We start from the raw sequence: 16,276 nt of genomic DNA on the forward strand, positions 1-16,276 counted from the left end.
CAAATCTTTGTCCACTCACATAACTTAGCTATACTCCTCTGTAGCTTTGTTTTGTTCTTTTCTTAACTTTCCTGCCCATCTTTGTGCATTTAACAAATTTAAGAGCTACTCGTTCAGTGCATTCATCCAATATGGATTTTAAATATTGGGGATTCAGCACTAATCCCTGTGGCATAGCAGGGTTTTCCAATCAGCAAAAGTTATGCCTGCTTTGTTTTATGTTAACCAGCCAATCCTTTACCCATATCAACTGCTACTTGGAAAGTTTTGTTTTTATTTTACACAACACCTATTGATGTGACACCTCATCAATTATCCTTTGGAAACCTACAGTATATATTGTACCACGACTGGATCCCCTTTACCCAGAGCGCACAAAAAGAACTCCAATATATTGTTCAAATGAGATTTTCCTTTCTTAAAGTTTAGAAGCAGGTAATCGGTCATCAAGTGTTTATGGGGAAGTTAAATAAATCATAATAAATAAGTACTGCAGCGAATTATTTTCTTTTTTAAATCCCCGATATATACAGGAAAAATAAATATCTTCAATGGGAAATAATTGGAAATAGTGCATGGCAGAATATTTGTACTTGAAACCAAAGTATTAGTCTTACAATTTATATACAATAACTAGTTGCAAATGAATATTTTCGTATTAAATATTTATAGGTTCTTAATATAATTTGGATTCAACACGTTAAATTTATTGAGAGTACTGAACTGGCTTAAGTTAACAACTTAATGGTGCGTGAACATTTATTTCACAGTGAAAATAATTTTATAGAGTTCAACATAGTGTTAAAAGACAGTAATGAGAATAAACTAGCAAGATTCTTGATTTAGGCAAAGTTGACTTCCAAACGATTAGACTAACTACTGTAAATTGGGCAAATGCTGCTGATGCATAAAATCATGGAAGATCTGTTGGAGATATTATCAAAATAATTAAGTGTGTTAATATGTGTTGTTTTCCTTATGTGCGAAACCTCTGTTTGCACAATAGAGAAACCCGGATGACTAAAACGGGAAGGGACAATAAAGGAAATCCATACGGAAAGATCAAATTCATCATCATACTTTATTAGCCAAGTATGTTTTGCAACATGCGAGGAATTTGATTTGCCATACAGTCATACCAATAAAAAGCAACAAAACACACAAAATACATTTAAACATGAACATCCATCACAGTGACTCCTCCACATTCCTCACTGTGATGGAAGGCAAATAAAAAAAGTTCAATTTCTTCCCTTCTTTGTTCTCCTGCGGTCGGGGCGCTTGAGCCTTCCGTTGACGGGATGATCTTGGCTCCCGTAGCCGGTGGTCGGGCCCCCCGCATCGGGGCGATCAAGCTCCCGCAATGGGGGGATCTCAGCTCCCCCAAACCGGGTGATCGACCCCAGGTTAGGGCTGGTTGAACCTCTTGCAACTTGGAGCTTCCCGACATACATTACCCAAGACTGCGAGCTCCTCGATGTTGAAATCCGCAGGCCGCGTTGGAGCATCGATCCCAGGCGAGGGATTGGAGGTTCTGATGGTAAGTCCACGGCCCTGCAGTGGGGCTCAAAGTCAGTCTCGAGCAAGGCCTCCAGCTCCATGATGTTAGGCCACAAGGCGACTGGAGATACGATCCGGAAAACAATCGCATCTCCAGCAAGGTAAGAGATTGAAAAAAAGTTTCCCACGACCCCCTCCCACACCCCCCACATAAAATAAACTGGAGAATATTAACACATCTATGTTACTAAAACTCTTTGATTGTACCAGCAATGTCACTGCTCTGCTTTTTCCTATCTTCTTTCAAACGCTAGGCCACAGCCTTCCCATTTTCAAATATTCTACTCACATTTTTCCCGTCGAAGCGATAAGAATCTTCCCGTTGCATTCCAACCTATATTTCCAAAGTTATTCTTGATTTAAAGTTTAAAAAAAAGCCAAAACTGCTTTCTCAGAGAGCGTCCAGTGCTGATGTCACAATGCCTCTCACAGTGCACTAATCACAATGGGCTCTCAAGCTGTGCAGGCCCCTGGTGCTGCTCTACGACCTGCGTAGGTCCTGGGCAGGGAATGGGAGTGAGGGGAGGAGGATGAAGGAAATGAGGAGGGAGATGGGGTAGGGTCTCTACCCCATCCTCTCTGCCCCTCTCCCTCTCTATGCCACTCCCCTCCCTCTACCCTCCCACACTACTCCCCTCCCTCTCTCTCTCTACCCTCTCCACCTCCCTCTCCCTCTCTACCTCCTCCCGCTCCATCTCTACCCCCCCCCCCTTTTTACCCCCTCCACCGCCCCTCCCTCCCTACCCCCCCTCCCTCTCAACCCCCCTCCCTCTCCCTCTTTACCCCCTCCGCTGCCCCTCCCTCCCTACCCCCCCTCCCTCTTTACCCCCCTCCCTCTCTAGGGAGTGGTTACTATTGGGACCTATGAGTGATTGGTGGAATATTGCGTTTGGGGACCAGCCCTACCCTGTGACGCCGCACGACCCCACCCCTGCGTTGGGGGACGGGACGCAATGGGTCCAACTTGATCTATACTTTTTAAAACACACTAAAAATAACAAAGAAGACGAAAAGACATCAAAATTAACACTGAAGAAAGAAAGAAGCAGTCTGATGAAGTCCCATCCACCACGATACTTCATCTGTCCATTTCTTCCCTACATTCCGCCTGTCCCGCTAAATTCCCACAGCATGTTTAGTTCAAGATTGCAGCATCTGCTGTTTCTTGTGTCTCAAAACCAATGCTGTTTGGTAAAAGAAAATATATCAAGGAAACATGGTGCCGCCGTCAGAAACTTTGGTCCAAAAAGAAAATAAAGCATTATAGTAAACAAAAGTAGGGTAAAGGCATTTTATCAGTATTTACAGGAGAGGAAGAGTATTCTGGACATCTTGGATACCAAGTAAGGAAAAATTACCAAAATTAGCATAAGCAAAACAATAATGAGTGAAATAATACAGCACAGATTAGAAAATACACAAGATTCCCCTCTAGGTCTTTAGAATAAGTGAGACCCTGTGGATGTTTGATCCATAATCTTCCACATTTTTCTTGATCAGATACTAATCATTTAGTTTGGAAAAGTTTGTGAGGGGAAGACCAATTAGCTTGATATTTGATGTTTCAAACTTTTTAATGGCCATTATTAATAATACAGACACTTCACACCTTGAACAATTTTAATTGACTAGCCTAGATTTGTAAAAGTACCTAATGAGTCTGATTGTATTTTTTGAAGAGATGACGCATGTAATCAACAGGGTATCTCTGTGAATGTTATTTGTACGTACTTCCATAAAGTTTCTGAAAGAGATTAATTACTAATCTGTTCCAATGATGCACAATCTTCCAAGAAAAAGAATAAAAGCCACCTCATCCTTGTTTAAATTGGTAACGTATTATTTTAAAACAGTGCCCCTGAGTTTTAGATTCTCACTACAATATTCAACCTCTCCCTGGCCAAGTCCGTGGCCCCTGCCTGCTTCAAAAGATCCATCATTGTACCTGTACCAAAAAATGCCTCCCCAGTTGACTGAATGACTACCGTCTGGTAGCCCTCACCTCGGTAGTCATGAAATGCTTTGAGGGGCTGGTGAAGAAACACATCTGCGCCTTCCTGCCTCGCAACATGGACCCGCTACAATTCGCATACCGGCCGAACAGATCCACGGACAATGCAGTCTCCCAGGTTCTGCACACCGCTCTCTCTCACCTTGAGAGCCAGAAGGGGGGCGATGTGAGGATGCTGTTCATCGACTTCAGTTCAGCCTTCAACACAATAGTCCCCAACAGACTTGCTGAGAAGCTGCTGGAATTGGGGCTCAACACCCCCCTGTGTGCCTGGGTCATGGACTTTCTCACTGCCAGGCCCCAGGTAGTCAAGATGGGAGGAAATACATCAAAGTCCCTCACCCAGAGCACAGGATCCCCCCAGGGTTGCGTCCATGACTGTGTGGCCAGGTTCAGCTCCAACTCTATAATCAAGTTTGCTGATGACACCGTGGAGGTGGGCCTGATCTCCGATAACGATGAGAAGGCCTACCGGGTGGAGGTGGCTGATCTGGCACTCTGGTGTCAGGACAACAGCCTCCTCTTGATCATCAAAAAAACTAAGGAGCCGATCGTGGACTTTAGGAGGGCACAACATCCGAGGACGAACACACCATTGAAGATGAATGGGAATACTGTGGATAGGGTGAGCTGCTTTAAATACCTGGGAGTCCACATCTCAGAGGATCTGACATAGACATCACACGCTGCCGCAGTGGTGAGTAAGGCAAGGCAGCACCTTTACCACCTCAAGCTGAGGAAATTCAGAGTGTCTTTGAGGATCCTCCAGTGCTTCTACTCAGCGACTGTGGAAAGCATCTTGTATGGAAACATCACAATTTGGTTTGGGAATTGCTCTGCCCAGGACAAGAAGGCTCTGCAGAGAATAGTGCATTTGGCCGAACGCACTATGGGAACTACACTCGCCCCCCTGCAGGAACTATACATCAGAAGGTGCAAATCCAGAGCCAACAAGATCATGGGGGACCCCTTCCACCCCAGCAACAGACTGTTCCAGCTGCTACGGTCAGACACACGCCTCCGTTGCCATGCTGTGTGTAAACGGGAGGATGAGAAGGAGTTTCTTCCCAGAGGCCATTAGGACTGTAAACTCCTATCTCAGCAGGGACTAACTTACTGTACCAATTTACTGTGGTGTGGTGTGTTTTTAATATTGCTGTTTTTTCTTTTTTTTCCTCCCACAAATATGTGAATATGTGATTCTGTTCCATTCTGTTTTGTAGTTATTTTGCACAATCTGCATGCATTGCCACTTTTCATTTCACAGCACATCTCGTATGCGTATGTGACGAATAAACTTGACTTGACTTGTCCTACAAAAAGAAACACGCTCTCCACATGCACTCTGTCAGATCACCGTACCCATTTCAATTATTAGTCCAGCAAATCTTCTCAGAACTGCTTCCATACCGGTCTTTAGCAACCAGGAGATCAACTGGGAGGCCTACATGATCTCATGGTTGCTAAACATTTTAACTCGCCCTCCCATTCCCATACTGACCTTTCTGTCCAGGGCCTCCTCCACTTTCAGAGTGAGGCCAAACGCATATTGGAGGAACAGCACCTCATATTTTGTTTGGGTAGCTTACAACCCAGCGGTATGAATATTGACCTCTAAATTCAAGTAACCCTTGCTTTCTCTCTCTCTCCTTTCCTCCCCCATCCTAGTTCTCTGACTAGTTTCACTATCCTCCTGATTAAATTTTACTGAGTATATGCCTCCTTGTCACCTTTCCCTCAGCGAACAATTAACCATTGTTAAATCAAAGCAGACCATTTCCTTATTATTGTCTGCTTTGATTTGTGTTTTCACACCTTACCCTTCCATATATCTATGTCTCCCTCTCCCTGACTCTCAATCTGAAGAAGGGTCTCGACCTGAAATGTCACCCATTCTTTCTCTCCAGAGATGCTGCCAGCATTTTGTGTCCATTTTCGGTAAATACCTATTGTTACACTTTGTTACATATTAGTCGGTCAATTTACTATCCAGGCCTGGGTTTTATTTTCTGAGTTTTTACTTTCAGCAATAACCTTTCTTGTGGGATCTTATTAAATGTCTTCCGAAAATCAGTATAGTATATCCCTTTTATCCAGTAATGATAGATAGATAGATAGATAGATAGATAGATAGATAGATAGATAGATAGATAGATAGATAGATAGATAGATAGATAGATAGATAGATAGATAGATAGATAGATCCTTTATTGTCATTCAGACCTTTCGGTCTGAACGAAATTATGTTGCCTGCAGTCATACACAGAATCAATAATAACAAAACATACAATAAACACAAATTAAACATCCACCACAGTGAGTTCACCAAGCACATCCACACTGTGATGGAGGCAAAGTCTTAGTCTCCGTCTCTTCATCTTTGAGTAAATTAGTCTCTCACGAAGCCACAGATTTTTACTGCGTTCCCGGTTTATGCCTCAACAAAACTGTATTACACTTTTCTTTAATTAATTTCCATGAAAAGTCTACCTGACAGTCCCCCTTCAACGTTGTGCCCCTCAGTTGAAGCAGCTCTGTCCAAAATTATCTCATCAATCAATCCTTACTACAACTGATCTCGCAACCCTTGATCTAAAATAATCATTATTTTGTCCTAAACTTTAAACTGACTGATTATTAACCATTTATTCCAGTCGCTGAGTGCACATACCAATTATGTAAGTAAGTAAGTAAGTAAACTTTATTTATATAGCACGTTTAAATCAACTCGCGTTGAGACCAAAGTGCTTTACATAGAAAAAAATAATAATAATTAAGCTTCCGTACATCCATAGAAAAATTAAAATTAAGAAAAATGACACAACATATTGTATAATTCAATACAAACGTCCCCCCACAACAGAATAAAACAAAATTTCCACTGTGGGGAAAGGCATCAGAAAGTTCAGTCCTCTCCCTCTGTGATCATGCAAACCTCTGAAGGTACTACTTTAAAAAATCTCTTGATAGTTATTATTATTATAATAAACAAGTTTGCAAGAGATCTCATCCATGTTTGGAGAATTAAGATGCACCTGCGCATAGTTTCCAGACCCACTCCAAGCAATAGTATCACTATCCACTTTTCATATTTAGCTATTCTATTCTCTATATTCACCCAAAACCTTTACAAACTCATTGTAGTTGAAAACTACATTTTGATACCTTCTCTGGTATTTTTTTCATCTTTCCTTAAATCAAGATTAAACTATAAGATAGAAAATATTTTGTATGGATCACTCTCATGTTAATAAACATCTTGCCTACTTCATCAGTTCCATCTTAACATCCTGCAGTCTAAAATCATTCAAGGTTACAATTAGCATCCAGAACAGCTGATGCTAAGATCTTAGGTTACCCAGAAGATGAGGTCAGTCTATAAAGAGGAAGATAAAGATCATCTGTCATCTGATGCAATTGAGTATAGTCATTTAACATGGCAGACCCAATGAATAAATAAGATTCAGGAAGATTTCTACTATAATTTTCAGTTTGATAATCTGATTAAATTTCGAAGTAAGCAGTTTGTGTAATTTGGAGACAAATTAAGCTGGATGGAGTTGGCATGAAGTTCCAGAGTCAAATGTGAAATAAAAATGTGTCAAGTCTTTGCCACATGCATGCATACATACGTTAATTAACACAGAATGTGACCATGATGTCCTTTAGCCTTCAGTCTATGGTTATTAATAAACAAACTTTTCTGTAAACAGTATCCTGCAGAGTAGTAAAGATGTAATTTGAGGATAAATGGGGATACTGTGGATAGGGTGAGCTGCTTTAAATACCTGGGAGTCCACATCTCTGAGGATATGACATGGACACCACACGCCACAGCACTCGTGAGTAAGTCAAGGCAGCGCCTTTACCACCTCAGGCAATTGAGGAAATTCAGAGTGTCTCCGAGGATCCTCCAGTGCTTCTACTCAGCGGCTGTGGAAAGCATCTTGTCCGGAAATATTACAATCTGGTTTGGGAATTGCTCTGCCCAGGACAAGAAGGCTCTGCAGAGAGTAGTGTGTTCGGCCGAACGCACTATGGGAACTTCAATCGCCCCCCTGCAGGAACTATACATCAGGAGGTGCAACTCCAGAGCCAATAAAATCATGGGAGACCCCTTCCACCCCTGCAACGGACTGTTCCAGCTGCTACGGTCAGGCAAACGCCTCCGTTGCCATGCTGTGAGAACGGAGAGGTTGAGAAGGAGTTTCTTCCCAGAGGCCATTAGGACTGTAAACTCCTATCTCACCAGGGACTAACCTTACTGTACCATCCTACTGCTTTTTAAAAAAAATTGCTGTTTTTTTCCCTTTTTCCTTCCGCCCACAATATTTAATATGAAAAAGAATATGTGATTCTGTTCCATTCTGTTTGTAGTTTGTTTGGTTGTTTGTTTGTTTTTCATTTCACTGCACATCTCGTATGTGTACGTGACAAATAAACTTGACTTGACTTGACTTGATGTAATAGGAGCTTATTTATTTTGATAATATTATCACTGCACTTGTTGGAGGATAAGCAAGGGAGGATCACATCCATAGGAAATAATTATGTAATCTATGTATTTTTATTTTCTTCTTCCTTTCTACATCATCTTCCTCTAACACCCCTTCCCCGCCCTGTCTGGAATCGAGTAAGGCTTAATTTCACTATTGGGGTTGAGGTGGCTGATGACACCAATGTAGGAACCAAACTGTTCCCCAGATGAGACAGCTAGATGGCTGGTTTGTGAGTTGGCCTACTTCTGCCACTTATGCAAACCCCTGACGGGTGTAAGGGGTATGGGGTTGAGAGAGAAAGATAGATCAGCCTTGATTGAATGTCGGAGTAGACTTGATGGGCCAAATGACCTAATTCTGCTCCTATAACATATGAACATGCCCCTCCTTGGAATTTAGATACACAGCAACCAAGTTGACAATAGTACCCTAACATTGATTTTTTGTGAAAATAAATAGAGTACTTCTGGTACCATACATCTTTATGTCTCTAATGGTCTTCCAACATTAAGCTTGCCTCACCACTATTTATACAACTCACTTATATGAACGGATTATCTGCCAGGTTCCTCCAAAATGTGGAGGAGAATTGCAATTTATTACCTTTGTGAATAAATCGCAGTAAAATTTGGGCTTATCCAGTCCACTTTTTTGTTCTATCTCACTAATTAAAAAGAGATACTTAGTTGACATTGGGAGACCAGAAATAACTGCAAACCATTTCAATATATTTCAAAGAACAGCAATGCTGACTTCCTGTGACAGCAGCCTTTACAAGCCCATGAAAGTTCCTTAATTCACCAGATATGCAGGTGGTGCCAAGTCTTGGTAGGAATGCATTGCCATATTCCCAGGAGTTACATGAAGGGGGGCGCCGTCCTGTACTGTACCGTCCATTCTATCTTTTTTTATTTTTAGTTAGTTGAGTTTTTTGTTCTCGGAATTCTAGCCTTTTTATGTGGGGGAGGGGGGGGGGGGTGAAGGGGGAAACTGTTTTCTAGGGTCCCTACCTGGTCGGAGAGGCAGCTTTTCTCCGGGCTGCACCGTCGACCCGTCCTCGCGGCCTACCAGTGGGCCTCGAGCAGCGTTTCCTGTCGGGGACTGCCCAGAGTCTCGGCTTCGGTGGCGGCATAGCGCTGGAGCGCTATCGCGGAGCGGAGCGGGCGATGCTTTGCCCGGGTCGCCGCGCTGGAATTCCGGTGAGCTGAAGACCGCCGAGTAAAACATCGCGGAGCTGCGGGACTGTGGAGCGGCCAGCTGCGGGCGGCCAGCTGTACTTTTCACTGGGAGCCTGGGATCTCTCGGCGAGATCGCCAGTGGTGGAGCTCCATCGAGCGCGGCCTGTTGGCTTCTCAAGCCATGGTCTCCAGTTGGGAAGCGGCCGCTCCAGGGATCCCAAGCCGCTGAGAAGGTTCTCCTGACGCCGGAGCACCATCACCCGGCGAAAATTGCCTGGAACATCAGGCCCCGTAGCGGCGACTGCGGAGGCCTTAATAGGCCCGACTATGGATGGACAAGGGGATGGGGACTGGACTTTGTGCCTTCCCTCATAATGGGAATGTTTTTCTATGTTTATTGTTAAATTATTTAATGTTGTGTCTTATCTTTATCTGTGTGCTGCATGGCAAGACAAATTTCACTATGCCAATTGGTATACGTGACAAATAAATGTCCTTTGTCCTTTGTCCTTTAATAAGGAGACCCTACTGCCAGATAATTCAGCAGCCTGCACCACCTGGGCGATCAATTCTGAGGAGGGGGGCAAAACTACGCTTCTCTGTCTCCGCAGAGTTGTTGCTCTCCGAACACAGCAACTGGATACAGAGAGAACAAGGTGCATACAAGTGTGGTAAACAATATTGGTCTTTTCAAAATGCCATTTTGTTACCTGCCCGAGTCTCGGGATCTCTTTAGTCAATGTGAAGCTGGTACAGGGACTTCCAGTGCTTCAAGCTGCACAATCTGGCAAAGAAACTTCAGCGGCCAGCAATGGGGAAAGGTAAGCAAGAAATCCCAGAGCACAAGGAGCAGGAGGCAGAACCTAAAGATTGCCAGAAGCAAGAGCAGCAGGAGGAAGGAGGATGTCTACCAGGCGGATCTCCATGCTCAGCATCCACACCATCATTCGCAAACAAGACATAAAGCAATTAATTCCAATCATAATGCATCTTGAGTTTGGTTTTAGTTTATTGTCACATGTACTGAGGTGCAGTGAAAAGCTTTTGTAATGTCCTAACCTGCCAGCGGTAAGACAATACATGATTACAACCGAACCACCCACAGTGTAATGACATAATAAAGGGAATAACGTGAATAATATGTTTAGTGCAAGATAAAGCCAGTAAAGTTCGCTCAAAGATAATCTGAGCATCTCCAATGTGGTAGCTAGTGCTGCCAAGCATTATAGATCTTACCAATTCTAGAAACAATAGAGCATAATGGATTCCTATTACCAACACATTCCTAATTAATTTCAATTGCATCCTGCAACTGGAATTCTTCATAGTATGTACCATAAATTCCTTGTCCTGTCCACCAGACCAAAGCACATTCCTCTCCCACCCATCCATCTGATCAGGCACTCCATATACTAGCTTTAATTAAGGGTATTCTATTTGTTCTACAATGGGATATAAGGAGGGGAGGCTGATAATGCATCAACTTGGAAAATGCCATTTCATTCATAATGAATAATACTAAATAGAAGACCAGCTTTGAGATCTAGGTAACTTCATGCTGAGGATATCCAGCTGGTTCTATGATTCCTGCTTGCACTCTGTCAGGTGTGCAGCTCCCTCGAGAAATGAAACAGTCTAGGGTGGTCCGAATGACACGGGAATTACAATAGCAGGTCAGCAGTCCATGTTAATGCAGACTTAGTCTTTAAAAAAGTGAATGATATAAAACAAACTGCTGATTCACTATCACTGACTTGCATGGTTGCCCAATTTAATCTCCAGTATTCACCAAGCAATGTATCAATTTATCAATTTAAGTTGGCATGTTAGTAGTTATTGCAGTCCTGATCAGTTATTTCTGCCTCTGTTTTCAGTAGGAGAAATACAATAAAATTTAGTAATTAAAATATGAAGCAAAACAAGGCTCCCAAGCCATGAAAAAACGATTTTAATATCATGGTAAAAACATTGTTAGCAACGTAAACTACCACCATGAACAGTTACAATATCCTGACCTGTGACAGAATCTAATCACTGTCTTTAATAATGAAAAATATGAGGAATCTACTTTTTAAAATCTTGAAAGCCTGCAGTCATATTTTCCATTATCTCTTTCCTGTCTGGGGAAATGTGGCTTCAAAAAGTATTTTTAAATTGTTCACTACAGCAATACGTACACTGAAATCATGACTTATTATTTAGCCGCAGAGATCAATATCTTAAGGAGCCACTTAACCAGTTTGAAAAATAGTTTGAAGCTATAATGTGCTGTATATTATTGTGATGAGAACTTGAATGTCAATCTGAAAGCTTAAAGGTTTTGGCCAAGAGGTTCTGTTATGCGGCACAATGTTTATTGAATATCTGAGTGAAGCCTTTGTTTAAAAAAAGGGACTGATATCTGTGATATCCTTTGAAATCTGACATGCTAATGCATAGTCATGCCTGAAGTAATATCTAGTGGCATGATATCTATATTGGGTTTAGGTAGGAATGGGTGAACTGGGGTTGGGGACTGGACATTATGCCTTCCCTCATGGTGGGAGCCATTGTGGGGGGATGTTCTTTATGTTTAAATCTCTTATTAATGTTATGTCTGTATTCTTTCTTTATGTGCTGCATTGGCAAGAAGCATTTCACTACACCTAGGTGTATGTGACCAATAAATAACCTTTGAACCTTTGAACCTTTGAATGGAAGATGGACACAAAATGCCGGGGTCTGAAGAAGGGTCTCGACCCGAAACGTTACCTATTCCTTCGCTCCATAGATGATGCCTCACCCGCTAAGTTTCTCCAGCATTTTTGTCTACCCACAAAATGCTGGAGTAACTCAGCAGGCCAGGCAGCATCTCTGGAAAAATGGAATAGGTGACGTTTCAGGTCGAGACCCTTCTTCAGAGATAGAAATGGGGTGTGTACATTTTTTGGAATAGTTGCATAATCTACACACATAATTCTTGGTATGTATGTAATTGGTATAATTGTTACATATGTAACTGGTACAAAATTGACTATGAAGTTAACCAAAACCAGGCTAGCAATGTTGGGCTGTCAAAAGAAGATATTATATACAGTGCAAGACAATACGCATAAGAGACAATGTATAGCCAAAGGGGCTGAGACTCCGTATGCATTTTGGAGAGCAACATAAGAGGCTGATAAAGAATTGTTGAGCCTACAGGAAAATGGATAAATGATGCAGATTGGACATTTGCCTTTATAAATATCACACAATATAAGGGATGTTGAAAGCCTCTGAAGTGGATGGGATGAGCCATGCAGGGACAAAGACAGTATCTTACTTAAGAGTGGCAATGCAGCACCCCTGGTGCCAAATGAGGTCCAGTTTAGTGAAAGCAACACCTGTTAAATGTATTTACACCGAATGTTGGAGTCATTTCTCTGTCAAAGTCCAGGTCTGAGGCTTTCCTGAAGGAAAACCTACTACTGAATAAGAAGGCCAAGTATAAACATCGGCAGTCTATCAGAGAAGCCAAGAGAGAATTCCAAAACAAGTTAGAGCTTAGTTCAATCAGTCATATGACAGGTGCCTGTGGCAGTGCATGGATACTACTAGGGCAACAAGCAGAAATCTGGGGGTAATCTCAGGCAATGAAACATCTTTTCCAGATTAGTTTATTGTCTTTTACATCCTTTTAGAACAAGGAAACAAAGTCCCATCGAGACACTTCCATCTCTCTCTAGTCCCATACATTTCAGTGGCAGTAGTCAAATCTGCTTTTGGAGGGTAAACTCAGAAAGTGGCTGGCCTGGCTAGAGTCGTTAGATGGGTGAAATCATGCGCTAATCAACTGGCCTCCACCTTTGCCACGTATTTACCCTCTCACTTCAGCATTCTATAGATCCTACCTGTTTCAAGGAAATCTTTATTGAAAGTAAAGTGAAGTGACCTGTCTCAATGACTACCGCCTTGTAGCGCTAATGTTGACCATGATGAAGTGCTTTGAAATATTGATAATGGCCCATATCTAGACCCCTTGCAAAATAGGACTAATGTATATGCCATCTCTGTCAAAGGGCTTTCTCACTGTGCGACCTGAAGCAAGACTTAACAAGATTTAATATCGTGGGAACCTTCTGCGATAGCAGTACGGCATTCGTGGACCACCGAGGACCTCCGTGGCGCTAACGGCAGGTAGTCGTGTGACTTGGTAAGGTCGGGAGAAAATTCAAACATTTTTGAATTTCTCCAAGAGTGACTTGAGCAGCATTGCAACATTGTATGAACATAGTGGCCAGTGCGATATCCGTGCGATATCCGTAATAACTCTTGCGGGTACCGTGGGAACTCCTGCGAACGGTGAGTAACTGAGCAGTTTGATTGTCAGTGCTTGTTTTACCTCATTGTTAAATAAATATATTTTTTACTATCTGATTGATGTCTGCAATTCTTCATTAACACATCACTACAAGATGAATGTCTCTAATGTTATAATCCCTCTCATGCTGAAACACAAAATAGTTGAAGGGAGGTGAAATAATCACATTTTCATTCTTTTTCATTTTTGAGTGTTCAGGTACCTCACTTGCTGAGCTATTTTACTCCAGCAGTTTGTGTCTCTTTTTGTCTAAAGCAGTTTCTAAAACTGGAGGAACTTCGCGGGCCAGGCAGCATCTACGGAGGGAAATGGACATGCGACCCTTTCTTCAGGCTGCCTTATCTCTCCCCCCCCCCCCCCCTCCCCCCAACTCCCACCCCCACACACAAATGCTGGAGAAACTCAACGGGTGCAGCAGCATCTATGGAACGAAGGAAATAGGCAACGTTTCGGCCCGAAAAGTTGCCTATTTCTTGTGCATGTGTCGGAAGGAACAGCAGATGCCGGTTTAAAGAGAATGCTGGAGTAAATCGACGGCAGGCAGCATCTCTGGGGAGAAGGAATGGGTGACATTTCGGGTCGAGACCCTTCTGATATGCTGCTTGTCCCGCTGAGCTACATGTTGTGTCTATCTTCGTTTTAATCCAGCATCTGCAGTTCCTTCCTGGCCGAACCCGATTGAAAGATGAGAGGCTGGGCGATAGAGCACTGGGTCTGACAAGGATCAGGCTTCAGTAAGCAAAGTAAAGAGAGGTGGCAACGTTTTGGAAATGAAGCGGGTAATCCGAGTGATGGCGAGACGGTATCCTCTAATCATAATGTGTCGGAAAGAACTGTAGATGTTGGTTTGCGCCGATGATAGACACAGTAATACTGGAGACAGACATAACATCATGGACGGGCAGCATCTGGATAAAAGGAATGGGTGACGTTTCGGGACGAGACTCTGAAGAAGGGTCTCTAACCGAAACGTCACACATTCCTTCTCTCCAGAGATGCTGCCCGTCCCACTGTGTTACTCCAGCATTTCGTGTCTATCTTCCGTATGCTCTGTGATGGTCATCTCTGAGTCAAGTGGCAACTCTGGTCTGTAGACACGAGGAAATGCAGATGGAGGAATCACGAGCAAAACACAGAGCGTTGGACGAGCCTGACCCTTTGTGTTCCTCCATCACTTTGTGTTGAAGTCAGGTCTGGACATTGCTTGGCTCAGTCTCAGGCGCCGGCTAACTAGGAAGGTCGAGTCAAAGTCCAGCACTAACACTCAAGAAATAACGTTTGCGGCCTGATGTTATCAATATTTAATTGAAATCATTAATAAAGTAAATAACTAGATACCGGTCTAATCCGTATCTACGGGATTGGACAGGCTAGATGCAGGAAGAATGTTCCCGATGTTGGGGGAGTCCAGAACCAGGGTCCCAGTTTTACAGTCTACCGTGGGAACTCTTTAATTACAGCGGGCAGGCAACTCCCTTCAGTTTCCCAGGGGGTCGGGACGGGACTGGAGTTGGGAGGGAAAGGTGGGGGAGTCGAGGGAGAGGAGGGGGAGACAGATGGGGGTGTCTTCATTTACTGGCGGTGGGTGTCTGTCACTGAAACAGGCAGGTGAGATTTCACATCCACCTTGTGTGTGCCTCTCTCTCTCTCTCTCTCTCTCTCTCTCTCTCTCTCCATCCCTCCCTCTCACACAGGCATGACTGGAGGAACTCCGCGGGCCAGGCAGCATCTACGGAGGGAAATGGACAGGCGACCCTTTCTTTAGGCTGCCTTATCTCTCTGCCCCCCCCCCCCTCCCCCCAACTCCCACCCACACACACAAATGCTAGAGAAACTCAGCGGGTGCAGCAGCATCTATGGAACGAAGGAAATAGGCAACGTTCCGGCCCGAAACGTTGCCTATTTCCTTTGTTCCATAGATGCTGCTGCACCCGCTGAGTTTCTCTAGCATTATTGTGTACCTTCGATTTTCCAGCATCTGCAGTTCCTTCTTAAACACAAATGCACCGAGTTCCTCCAGCACTTCGTGTTTTGCTCAGTATTCCAGCATCCGCTGTCTCCCGCGTCTCCAATAAAACAAAACTACTGTCAAAAGGGTGAAGAATAGGGGTAGAGATAGATACATTCCTGATTAGTGCGGCTGTTAGGAGGTTATGGGGAGAAGGCAAGAGAATGTGGTTGAGAGGGAGTGCCCATCTGTTACTATTAATTGGACAGTTCGGTCTGTGAAACGCAACACGCCAGCCCCGACATCCAGCCCGGTGGTCAGTCCTTTGAATATAGACACCAGTTGCTTGGAGCAACTCAGCGGGACAGGCAGCATCTCTGGAGAGAAGGAACGGGTGGCGTTTCGGGTCGAGAGCCTTCTTCAGACTGAAAGTTTCACCTCTCAGTAGATAATAAAATAAGACAATCATCACGGTCAATGTGAGACACAGTCTTTATTCCTATTTGACAAAATAAAAAGACGACTTCTTGCACATATTGAGAGAAGGTGCATCACACCAAACAACATTTGTCTAAAAAAAAACAGATTATTCTTCAGCTCATTAAAGAGCTCGGGTGAAAAAACCCAATATAGTGTGTGAAAAAAAGTAACATCATTTGTGCCACGTGATTAACAACACTACAGTCCACGATGTTCATTCAAGATTAACGGGGAAGATCGGGAGACGGACAAGTCACT

This window comes from Amblyraja radiata, chromosome 5 (assembly GCF_010909765.2).
Source record: "Amblyraja radiata isolate CabotCenter1 chromosome 5, sAmbRad1.1.pri, whole genome shotgun sequence".
Taxonomy (NCBI): Eukaryota; Metazoa; Chordata; class Chondrichthyes; order Rajiformes; family Rajidae; genus Amblyraja; species Amblyraja radiata.